This window comes from Magnolia sinica, chromosome 5 (assembly GCF_029962835.1).
Source record: "Magnolia sinica isolate HGM2019 chromosome 5, MsV1, whole genome shotgun sequence".
NCBI lineage: Eukaryota > Viridiplantae > Streptophyta > Magnoliopsida > Magnoliales > Magnoliaceae > Magnolia > Magnolia sinica.
In genome coordinates this window covers 34,526,522-34,539,669 of record NC_080577.1, presented here as the reverse complement: position 1 = coordinate 34,539,669, position 13,148 = coordinate 34,526,522, and the positions used below count along the sequence as shown (strand labels likewise).

General features: G+C 37.4%; 1 long non-coding RNA gene across 1 annotated transcript; it reads right to left on the bottom strand.

Moving 5' to 3' along the window:
* Positions 1–296: 296 nt before the first annotated feature.
* LOC131245934 (uncharacterized) lies at positions 297–9,891 on the bottom strand. The gene is made up of 6 exons (XR_009171041.1): positions 9,814–9,891; positions 9,537–9,722; positions 9,403–9,453; positions 6,991–7,508; positions 738–851; positions 297–654 (listed from the first exon to the last, which is right to left on the bottom strand). It is a non-coding gene; the product is annotated as an uncharacterized LOC131245934 (long non-coding RNA).
* Positions 9,892–13,148: the final 3,257 nt, after the last annotated feature.

Genomic DNA, 13,148 nt, shown 5'->3' with positions numbered 1-13,148 from the left:
CACTTGATCTTTGGATATGATTAATTTTTGTTGTAAAACACTAAAATTAGATGATAAAAGAAATGGATGGAGTTGATACATTGCACGAATGAGAATAACGGTGGGCTCCACAGACTTTACTCATCACGCTTACCGTACTGAGGTACTCGGCGCGCAAACCGCTTCCGTTTAACGTCTCCGTTATAGTTTTTATTAAATTTACTTTTTCTATTATATTTAAAAAGTTGATGAGGTGGCACTTACAGTGACATTGACCAATGAAAACGCTGGAGGCAGAGCATCCGCACTCAGGATTTCAGATGACATGAGTTCGAACTAGCCCAAACAAAATGCAGCCCACATTAAAGAACTAAATTTCCCATGGCTTTTGATCTGTCAGCATAATCAGCAAATGCAATGAATTTCCACATGAGCAGCTCAAAAATTCTGGATGCTGTAAAAGTTCTTACCAACATTGTGTTGGCTGGCCACAGCTAGTTTGACATTTTGGCGCTCGATATATGTCCCAGCATAACTGCACTCGTTGCACATGCCATTCGCAACAGCACTCTAATATCTTCCAATGCTCTGCCCATTAATCCACACTTGGCCCTTTCCCATACTCCCCATGTCCAAAGCCAAGGGCTCATCTCCCCCGGGTGCATCAAAATAAGCCTGCATGTTGAGAAGATCAGTGATTCTGATGCTGGAATGATCGCTATAGTTCCAAGTGCATATTCAGCACTCAATTTTCTTACCTTATACCATGTCAAGGGCTGCTGTTTTTGAACGGCTAATGGTGCTTGCAGCCATTCCACAGACGCAATGCCATTCGGAGAGTCAAGATTCATGGCCTCTCCTTTCAAACCAACCTGTACAAAACATGACACCACACATAAAAAAAAAAAAATCTACCCAGATGGAAAAACAGAAAGTGTCACATCTTTTCACCTCTCGACTTGTACATTAGGGGATAGAGTTGGTAGGTGATGATTCATTCCTCCAGGTTTATCACCCCTTGAAACCCTCAGCTACTACCAAATCCATTTTCTATTTGTACTCTCTCAAGGTCGCCCAAGCTCTCAAACGCCTCTGCGCCAAGGGTACCCTGTTGTTGCATCAAGTGACCTCTCTGCGGTCAATCTCCTGCTGTCATGTTTAGATACACTGGACAGCACCATCATTGCTTCCCACTTTAGATCCTTCTTCAACCAAAATTAATGTACAACTTTACCTATGAATGAGAATCATTTGAAATCTTCTTTTGATCTGCTATCAGGTTGTCAATCAGATGGCTATGATCATCCAGTCTGCATAAACTTAAGGACCATAGTCCATAGCACATCCGTTATTAGTCCACCAGATGAATGATCTAATCTGGTTTGGGTGGTTGCCACTTCTCTTCTATGAAGTGTCCCACTTGTCGTATGAAGTGTCGCACTTGTCGTATGATGATATTCAGTAATTTCATTTGGTGGGCCATCATATATTGCAGTAGGAATAGTGTACAGATCTTTGGAGGTATAGCAAGTAGATAAGTGCAGCCCACTTATATTGACAGATGGCTGACAACACCCGACTTGTACATTGGAGTCTAGTTATGTACATGTGGCTGTAGAATTTTCTTCTAGCATCAATATGTGGCTGTAGGATTGTTACTTGTAGCATAGGTGTATGTTATTGTCACAATCGTAGTGGAGCACTGTAACGCCCTGAAAATTGGGGGTTGAGCAAAGCTCAACTCCCGAGTTCCAACACATCACTTATGCAACATAGATAATGATGTTTAAATGTTGTCCATATTAATGCATTTAAACATGAGTGAGATTATACTAAATCAACATATCATACTCCAGAGTTAATGTAATTAGGCATGCGGAAAACTGAGATAGATATATAAAGTATATAGGTGTTTCACAACCTCTAGAGTATGAGTATGTTACCAGGCTGAATATATACATGTATGGTTCCAAAAATTTACAAAATATCAAAGTGTAAATGTCCAACTAATCCATAAGACCCTGTAATCCCGTCAAATTAGCACGGGGTCTACATAGACCCGTTTGAGAGTTGAACGTAGGAGAATCCTTCCTCCTCGCCTACGAAGTCTAACTCCGCTGTATAGACTTTTCCCTCACCTGCATTTAAATCAGAGCCTAGGTGGTGTTTTAAAACACCGTCCTAGGTGGGAATGAGTAGCTAATTCAGTGGAACTATAAAGCAAAGGTTAACATGTTATCAATTCAGTCAAGCAGTAATGATATGACAATACATCAAACAATCCTAGCTACTCTTATTAATGTAAGGATGATATGTGAAAATGATACATGCCTTCTCCTGCACTCCCTCAGCGACACCATCTCATGGTCGCGCATGACAACTCCCACTGTGCACTTCCTCGCCAAAGCACATCCTAAATAACCTTACCCAGCGCCCTACCAACTGGAGTATTATTTTCGAAGGGGGTCCGGTTCAGATGGCTCACCCCAACTCACGCTGGGACCACAGACAGGCTGCAACTAGGTGTTAGATGTAATACGATGCATGGTCGTGTTAGCTGAGTATTTAGTTAAGTTTATTCATACAGCAGGTTCAGGAAGCTAAGGTACTTCTCTTTATATCATTCACTCAAACCGAAGGATCCATCTAAGGTCATCAATCCTAGTTAGTCACATACGATAAACAAGTTGTAGGGCAACACCCCTAATGAAAGTAGTGGATAGGCAAGTTCAATTGATTATACTCGAGGTCACTCCACCAACGCCCTATCAACTGGAGCGCTATTTTCGAAGGGGGTCTGGATCAAACGATACACCCCAACCCACGCTGGGACTGAAGCTACGCTGCGCCGGTGTAGGCTAACAACTCGAATATAGTGTCCCATACCACTGTATTCGGCTTTCAAGTTTGGGTTGCTCACTGGTCACTACGGGGAGGCTCGTCACCCCAGCGTAGGCCGACAGCTCGACCACGGTGTCCCATACCACCACTCCCGGCTCATGAGTCTTTGCGGATCATAGTACCATGGTTGAACGGGCTTTACATTGGTAAGTGGTGCCTTAGATTCAAGCAATAGTGTCCATACATAGTAAACACACAATGGGTAAATTGATTTATTAGACAAGTTCGAATGGTACAAGCATATGCTAAATTAATCGACATGGAGTGCATAAGCACCCCACGTGGCCTAACCACTGTCGAAAATCATCGTACGACTCGGATTCACCGAACGCATCGAATGTGGTGAAACTAATTCGACCACTCAAACAGGAATTGTTACCAATTGCCTGGACTACGTAGTAGTCCCAATCATACTCAAATGTAGCATGTGGAGACATGTAATAATCATATAGGCATTTAATAAACAATCTAAGTACAACACTCATTTGAGCATTTTATCAACAAATTGAACATGGTACCGAACGTTTCAATTCATCCATAACTTGCATAGTTGGAATTAAGATTACATGAAGGAACTTATACATATAGATAAGGTAATTTGAGAATTCTATCTCAACACCCTTGTTAAATACAATTCATGAAACAATATCTCATTCAGACATTTTATCAAACATATAGAATATGTAATTGTACATATGCATTTTATACATAAATCATGTAGTTGAAATTAAGACTGCATGAAGGAAATTATACATCTAGATAAGGTAGTTGAGAATTTTATCCCAGCGCCCTTAATAAATTCAATTCATCGGACAATTTCTCACTCAGAGATTTAATCAAACACTTAGACTACACATTACCACATATATGAACTAAATTAGTTATAGCATATATTATGACAAATCATTTCACAAAGGAGTTGTCATATATACAACAATCATGTATTCTAGGTTAATAGTCATGGCAAGCACAACTCATGATTTCATATTCATTTGAATATTTCAAAAAACACATGGAATGCGTTATATATTCACATAGTTCACATACATGTATTATTTATCGAATACATCGTAAGTAAGATCATATGGTGGCAAACAAGGCAGACATAAATCATTAGCTGACATTGAAAGACTTGAAAACCATAACCTAAACATTTATAGTCCGTATATTTCGTCAGTTTGCTCGTTTCGAACTCGGTTCGAAACCTACACTTCCGCTTATAGAACAACGGCTACCTAAATCATGAAACGGGTTAGCTATTTCATCGATTCTTCTATTTAGATTCCTAAAATAAGATTAGGGTTAGGATTTCTTACCCAAATCAGAGTTGGAATCGCTCGTGTAGTGATAGTGGGGAGGTGATTCGGTGTGTGAAATAGTGGGAGTGAATCCTAGAAACAATCCTCTAATCTCACTCTCTTCTCCTCACTCTTTTCTCCTCTTTTCTCTATTCTCTCTCCTAGGGTTAGGAAAATTCTTATGGAATGAGAGAGGGGTGGGTTAAGGTCCTTATATAGGCCCACAACTAGTCCAAATGGCCCCAGGGCCATGGTATACTTAAGTTATAGCCAAAAAGCGGCTGTTTCGGGCCAATGGAGCTCATCTAGAGGTCCATTGCTCACATACGGTCTAAAAAAGTTTTCTAACAATGGATCTGTGCTAAGTTAAGGTTTCGATCCGATCAGATTAGTGGATCGATTGTAAAGGACCCATTTCTGTTCAACGGTCATCGACACTCAGTCAGGGCCACAAGTATACCAATGGGTGCAGAAAAATTTTCCTGATCCAAGGGTGTAGTTGGGTCAAAATCTGATGGTCCGAAATCTTAAATTTGGCCTGCAAGCGAACGACCCAATTCACTTAAATTTGAGTTCATTTTTTAAAGATATTCGCGTTTCTCACATACTCCGCTCAAGGTTCAAGTTGTGTGTTTCTGGATACTATTTGGGCACAATTCCCACGATGGTTGCCAAGCCCAATAATGCGGTCATAACCTTATAGTTTCGCGGTAATCAGACTTTCGACGCGCGGTCCAGGCCCGATGCGGAGTTTCAATGCGCTCCCAAGAATTTTGAGACTGATCCTAGGTTTTTAGGAAATGTTAAGTTAGTGATTCTAATAGTTTTGGGTCTTGTAGTTCATATAGAAAGCGGTTCAAGCTAATTCGCCAATTAATCAGTTTAGTACTTAACTAAATTCCGCCCTAATTACGACCAAATAAGGTCCTAAGGTAGTTCTATGCCCCTTTTTGATACTTTTAGTTAGTATATTATTTTAATTATTTTTTTAATAATTTATTATCAAGTCTACTCCATCTCTACCAAATTTCATTAGATTTTGTGTTGTAAAAAAATATTAAAAATTCTAGAAGTAGCAGTTGTTCGGATCAATAATTTTTGGATAGTTGTCACATCAACCTAGATTTACTATATTAAAATTTTTATTTTATTTTTAACTTATTTTTATATAAAATTAGACCTATCAAGCTTTAATCTAACTTTTGAATCACCTAAATAGGAGTTATAACGAGGGAGATATGACTTTTAGAAGTCGGACGAAAACTGCAGAAAACTGCAGCGAGGGTGCACCGGTGATGCCTCGCGGTCAGCATGATGGCATTGTGGTCTGCTGGACCCGACCATGATGGCATCGCGGTCGGCGCGATGGCATCACGCCTACTTGGTGGTGGTCTTGCTGCGTGAATTTTTGAAACGAGCATATCTTTCAATCCGAAATGAGTTACACGACGTGTCATATCTGAGTTTAGGGTAGGAGAAGCTACTCTATCCAAATAACCTATTTATTTAGTAAGATTACAAAAGGTTAATGGTCAAAAATCCATTTTATTTATATATTTACTATTTGTGGTAAATTTTAGTTTAAGTATTGTTCTTCATCATTTAAACTTTAGGATTTGTGTCTAATATGAAAGTACTTAGAAAAATTTGAAGAATAAGGTGATGAAAGGTAAGATTTTGAAGGAAATGGGTTGAAAGGGGATTTGGGGCTTTAACATTGAGTTCTGAAAAGTCAATAAGGTGTTATAATCAACCCATTGCCCAAGGATGTTTAACTCCAGGTTGGCAAAAATTTGGGACGTTACAAACACCATATAAATTTAAGCTAGAATTCCTCACTTTTGCATGCCAATCCAAACAGATGAAAGGGAATGGAATTGCATATTTTCCACAGCAACTCTTGTAGCATTACAAACAGGTGGGAAGGAAATAAAAATTCAGTGGTTTTACCTAGGGAACACATGCTTTCAAATTCCACTTTTCTTTTCCAATTCCACCTTTTGGATTCACCCTATCCAAACAGACCTTAAGGATTTCAAGTTTGATTTCAATTCCAATACATGTTTCCAACCAATTATTATTTTCTTGAGGGAATTTTGCATACTTGTTCTAGAGTTTTGGGGTAGAAGAAGAAGTAGCCCACCTAAGAATTACAATGATTGTTTCAAAATTGGTTTTTGACAAGCAATACAGAAAAATCAATATATGGTGTTCCATGGTGATTGATATTAAAGATGCAACTACATGGATGGTTTAGTGCTGTCTATAGTTGTAATGTGAATGTTTTGTATTAAGATCCCGCATGGAGCATTTATATGAAGTGATCTTACCCCTATCAATACAAGTGAGACTGATGGTTTAGCAATCCAAACCATTGACATGATGGTCTCAACCATGGGTTACACATGCACCAAAAACAAGTGAGCTGCTAGTTCTTTATAGCCAAGATGAAAAAAGATAGACATGAAATAAAAGGAAACTAACTTAAGAAGAAAGAGAATGCAACACTTCATAAGAAAGAACAACAATGGTCTCTGATGATAAGCAAAAAATAATGGGGACTCAAAGAAATGGTTGCAGCAAACAAAATAACAATGAGTAATAGACTTCCATCTATGGGAAGACCTGCATTAAGGAGAATTTTGAATGTCCCTTCACATCAAGCATATACTAGTTATGAGCCTTTTTGCCGACTCATGTAAAGTAAAAGGATAGAAAAACTAGAACCCAAAATTATAAGTTGAAAGCTGGTTTTACACCACATGTAGACCACATGGCAAAAAATTTCAAACTAGAGGATCAAGTAGATTACCTTCAAACCCAAAACTCATTGACTCCAAAAGATATTCATGATATCAAATGGCAAGAGACATGTCAAGATATCAATCGAAGACTATTGATCAAAGAGATTACATGGGGTCCTCATCTTTAACAAAAGTAAAGTCTTTGGTAGGAAGACTAATGATCTGATAGACCCTATGCGGATGGGAGGCATATGACTCTTACCTATATGTGGCAGTAGGAAGACTATTCATTAGTAGTCTCTCAGTGGTATATGACTCTTACCTGTACATGGTGGGACCTATTTGGTTTAAAAACCACATAGAGGTGAGGTTGATGGCCAGTCCAACTCCACAGGCTGTTGCCACCACCCAAAACATCGATATCCCAATCACACATCTACAAATGGAAACCAAGAAGACATCATAATCACATCAACAATGATTCCTTGAGGACCCTAGCTTTACTGTAGCTACTCTCATACCACATCCATAGGTGATTTTGTATTTGTGATTGGATATCCTTAGCATTCAAAGTAGCCTCAGCTTCCTGCAAAAAAAATAAAATAAAATGGGAAAAGCTTTTAATTTAACTAAAATGTTTCAGAAAAATATTTTTTTGTGAGAACATGGAAAGGTAAATAAGTTGGGACAATAGAACCAACTCCCATGCCAATTGAAGCATGGGAACCAAAGGTCATTCCACTTTTCATTAATAATGTAAAAGCAGTACATTAGGGAACAAAGGAAGATTAAACATGGATTTCATTAAACAAGTGAAAAAGGGCACAATTACATAGGGAGGAGGTTTCTTGGTGATTGGAATAATTTAAAATGAAGATGAAATGATACTTCTCTAACATGCTGGCCTTTGAAATTGGAGCAACCGAAAATGGGTAGATGCATTAAGTTAGAATATGTAATTCATTATTCTCTCCCTCCTAGAGTACAATTTGTTAATACTTTATGTTAAAAAAGCTAGAGTATGGATGGCATTCCAAGGTTTTGCATCAGATTTTGGCACAAAACCTTCAAGCTATAAGACAGTTCACACTTATAGGGAGGCTAGCAGTGCAGAAAAATCTTCAATCAACTGGTGAGCTAGTCTTTGTTGATAAAGATACCAAGGCTTGGCCATGCATAATAGTATCCTTTTGTGGCTTTCCATAGACCCCACGGTTATTTCATATTATGGTTTTGTTTTAAGTTTTAACCAACAACCCAGTCTCTTACCATCTCTAGAAATTGTTGGTGGATAGACTTATCATATTCTACAGATAAACAGGGTGCAGACTATACTAATTAGCATAAGTAGTATTAGTCCTAGCAAAATAGGAGCTGCTTAGGATATACAAAGCACCAACATCACCAACCCATTGTTTTGCTAAAATAAGAGAAACAAATTGAAAATGTTATGAACCGTCACAGATTTAAAAGAAAAGTAAGCAGTTGGAAAATAGGAAGAACAAAGTGTTCATTCATTCATACTAAAACAAAATCTAGAAGCATAAAAGAAAGATACCGAATAACCTGTGGATCTAGGTAAGGAAAAGCATCTCAACCAAGGTTTCGCAAGAGGAAACTTATAGCAATTACTAATTCTTTTGTTTCAATTGATCTCAACAAGCCATAACAATGAATCCAAGGTAAAGGACCCTTCCAATGCTTTCTTTGGAGGCCTCTAAAAATGTTTGTCGGAATCATTTATCAACAAATTAACACAATTATTAAATAAACATCACAAGCAATTAGATCAACTATGAAACTTAATGATTCCATAAAAGCTAAAAAGAAAATATCTGATATTTAAAAGCAATACAAACTGAACTGTACTTGGTCATGTCATAGGAGAAACATATTCAGTCTCCACATTTGATGTCAATTGTTATAATATTCTCATAACTGATAACTCATCCTTGTGTAAGAAAATTGTCAATTAACACCTTCCTACAACTTGAAATTGTTAGCCATACCCTTTTAGTGTTAACTTTTAGGAACCTATACATGAATATGCCATATAGATGCCTGTGTAGGTATAATTATCCTTGTAGATTTCTCACTTCCTTGACAACTTAGCAAGAGCAAAGTAAAATCTTGGCCATATAATACATGTAAAGTGTTGTAAAACCTTGCTGCATTATTTGTGTGGTTCAGACATCCGTCTGTCCATTGTGTGCCTCACCTGCATGAGGGGCCACAAAAAATTACAGGCCATTCCAAGACTCAAGTGGGCCCAACAAACTGATTTTAGATGCCTTAGGCATGATTTCACACAATTCCAGATGGTGTAGCCCACCTGATTTTCATATTCGTCTGATGTTTAGGAGATCCTGTATCCAGGAGGGGACCAACCAGCACATTAAGGTGGTGTGTTTGTGTTTGTTTGCGCATATATATAAAGACAACTAAAAGATCATTCTATATACAGAGAGAGAAAGACGTACGCTTGTTCTTTAGTTTCCTTATGGGTGAGTCTCTTTGTCATGACTAACACCCTGAGAAAAAAAAAGATTAGGCATTATTAAATGAAAGCAGTCCTAATAAAAGAAATAGAACCAGACCCAACATAGTTGAAAACCTTTGGATTCTTAGCTCTTCTGTCATCCTTCTTCTTTTTCTTTGACATTGCCTGTATCTGTTTTGAATCATCACCTCCTTTGTTGACATTGCTTTTGGCCTCAAGTGCAAGCTTCGTAAAAAGGTCTTTTATAGCAGCATCAGATTTCTCTTTGGCATCTTTGCCTACTAAATCCTCTAAACGTGCCTCCCAAAAGAAGATAACCACCAACAACATTTAAACTCGACCTCAATCGAGCAAGTATAAAGGAAAATGGTTAAACCAAATCAATACAGACCCGTAAGAACTTCTTCACGAGGAGTAACATAACTTCTCAGTAATCAAAGGTAGACATGGCCTCAAGCTCACGTTCCAAATCTCCAAATCCCTAAATCCCCAAATTCCTAAATCGGTATTGAGATTGAGAAAGATTGAAAGAGAGAGAGAGATAGAGAGAAAGATACCTCATGGTCCCCAAATCCCTACCCCTCATGGCGTGGGTAGGGCGTTCGGCAATGGTCCGCCCGAGAGAGCTCAGAGAGAAAGGAAGAGAGATACAGAGAGACAGAGGAGGGAGAGGATGCGAGAGAGCTCGAGGTGGGTGGAGAGATCAGAGAGAGGAAGAGAGAGAAGGTGCGAGAGAGAGAGAAGCTGCAAGTGGGTTTCTCGCTAGCTGGGATATCTCCATAGGTTATAGGATTTTTACGTACAGACGGATGAGAATGCCCCTCGGTCCATCTATTTTCTGTGGGCCCCACTATGATGTATTTGTTATATCCACACCGTCCATCCATTTTGAGATATCATTTTAAGTAATGAGCCGGAGAATGGGGTAGATATAAATATGTAGTGGACCCCACCAAAGAAAATAGAGGGGATAGTGATTCCCACTGTTGAACCTATCTTAAGGCCTATTGTAATGTTTATTTGAAATCTAACCTGTTTATAAAGTTAAAAAATACATGAAACAAGGGAAAACACAAATATCATTTTCATATAAAACTTTTGTGGCCTTTAAAAGTTTTTAATGGTGGGCCTCACCGTCCCACTGTTTCTTGTGTTGGGTCCACTAGAGCTTTAGATTTAAATCGTTCTTTGGATATTTCCCTAAAATGATCTCTCCAAGTGGATGGAAAGTGTGGATATAAAACATACATCATGGTGGAATTAGAGGAATATAAATCTCAGGTGGACAACACCACATGAAAACAATAGTGATTGGTTATCCATTATTAAAATTGTCGTAAGGCCAACTGTACTGTTTATTTGAATCCAGTCTGTTTATTAGGTCATACAGGCCTAGATGAAAGGGAAAAAAAAAATCATCTCGATCCAAAACTTTTATGGCCCCCAAAATGTTTTAAATGGTTGACGCTCATTCCTATAATGTGGTCCATTTCATATTGGGATATGCTTCATTGTTTTGTCTCATGCCATAAGATGATCTTTAAAAATAGATGGACGGCATGGATTAAACACATACATCATGGTGGGGCCCGCAGAGCACCAATCACAAGTCATTGGATGGTGTCAAGGGGAGTAGCCAATTTGTTCCCCTTATTTGTAGTGTGGTCCATTTAATCTTTGGATATGATTCATTTTTTTGGAAAATTCTCTAAAATGATCTCGAAAAATGGATGAACAGCATGGGTTGATCTCGAATTTTCGGTAAATCCGAAAGTCAAGTGGACCATGCCACTTGAAACAGTGTGGAATAATGACTTCAACTGTTAATACCTTCCATGGGTCCACAGTAATTTTATTTGACATCCAACATGTTCATAATATCAAAAAGATATGAATGAAGAGAAAACACAAACACATCAGCTTGATCTAAAACTTCTATGGCCTCTAAGAATTTTTCAATGGTAGATGTTCAATCACACTATTTCCTGTGGTGTGGTCCACTTGGGTTTTTGAAATGCTTTCTATTTCTTCTTTATACCTCAAATTATCTGTTAACATAGATTAATGGAGTGGATAAAATAAATATAAAAGGGTGGACTCCACAGAGTTTACTCTATTAAGGGTAATGAGTAACTCACCTAAGGGCCTGTTTGATTTCTCATTGCAAGCGTAAATACTAGGTGAATGGGTAATTATGACCCTTTCACCCGTTTGGAAATTTTCGAAAATTCCTGCCTTGGAAATCGTTCAAAAGTGCTAGTTGAAAATTTTGGACCTCACTGTGACATATATGACATATTTGTTCCGTCCATCCGTTTTACCATAACATTTTGAGACATGAGCTGAAAAAATATGTAGATCCAACACTCAAGTGGCCCACACCAAAAGAAACAATGGCCCTAAGAAGTTTTTAATGATAAGTATTTGATTCACTTTTTTTCTGTGGCGTGGTCCACTAGAGCTTTGGATATGCCTCATTTTTTGCCTCATGCCATAAATTCATTTCGCATAATGGATGAACGGTGTGGATAAGCGACATGCGTCACGGTGGGGCCCACAACCATTTTGCAGCCTTTTCAATTTTTGTGTACAAAAAGTAAGTGGTCAAATCAAATATAGGGAAGAGTGCTGTAAATACACAAGGAAATAATCATTATGCAGTTACACTGCATTTACCTCTGAATTGGAAAATCAGACAAGCCCTAAATGTAGCGGAGAGAGGTTTCCTTAAAACATTTATAATCATATATTGGGCCTGCCTAAATATGATTCAGATATCCAACCCACTTATTATGTGTGTCCCACTTGGATGAGGGGTCAAACCAAGTTTCAGCCGCATCCAAAACTCACGTGGGCCCTACCAAGTTCTTTTATATTTTTTAGGATGTCTTCACATGGTTTTAGATGGCATGGCCCACCTGAGTTTTGTATACGGATGATTTTTTACATATCTCATAACCAGAAGGGGACACATTAAATTCACGGTGTTGATGTTTGACACACATTATGATGGGGCCCACAAAACTTACTAACATCAACACTTAGGTTCTAACAAGGTCAATAAAGTTGGGTCACAATTTTGACCAAAATATTTTCCCCATTTTACATGTCTGGTCCATTCACTCTATTTTTCTGATCAATACTCAATTTCACTAGTTACTCGTCCAGATTAGGTTACATATGAAAAAGATATTGGGCATACAAGATTGATCAACAATTTTAGTGAAATTTGATTTAAACATTTGAAGTTATTTACTCTTCAATTTGGACTGATTAGATTGTCCAAAAATGGTTAAAGGTACAATTAGTGGATGTGCCTAATAATTTAGTAATTTTTTTTTCAAACATAAATTTCAATTTCCATTTAAAAATAACATTCTTTTTCAAAATGTATATTTTTGAAAACATTTTAAAAAAATAACATTTTGATTATAAATTATTTCTAAAAAAAATTTTAAATACAAATTCTGAATTTTTATTTTCAAAATTTTCAAAATTTCAAAAATTTTCTCATATTTTAAATTTTTTCTCAATAATTTCAAAATGCCGATTTTTTTCTTCAAAGCATCATTTTATTTTCAAAATTTTTCTCAAACATTGTTAAAATTTTTAAACTTCTCAATATTCTTTTTCATGTGATATTACAAATCATTTAAATATTACTTTTTAATTATAAAAAAAAATAAATTCCACTCATATGATATAAAAATTACACACACACACACA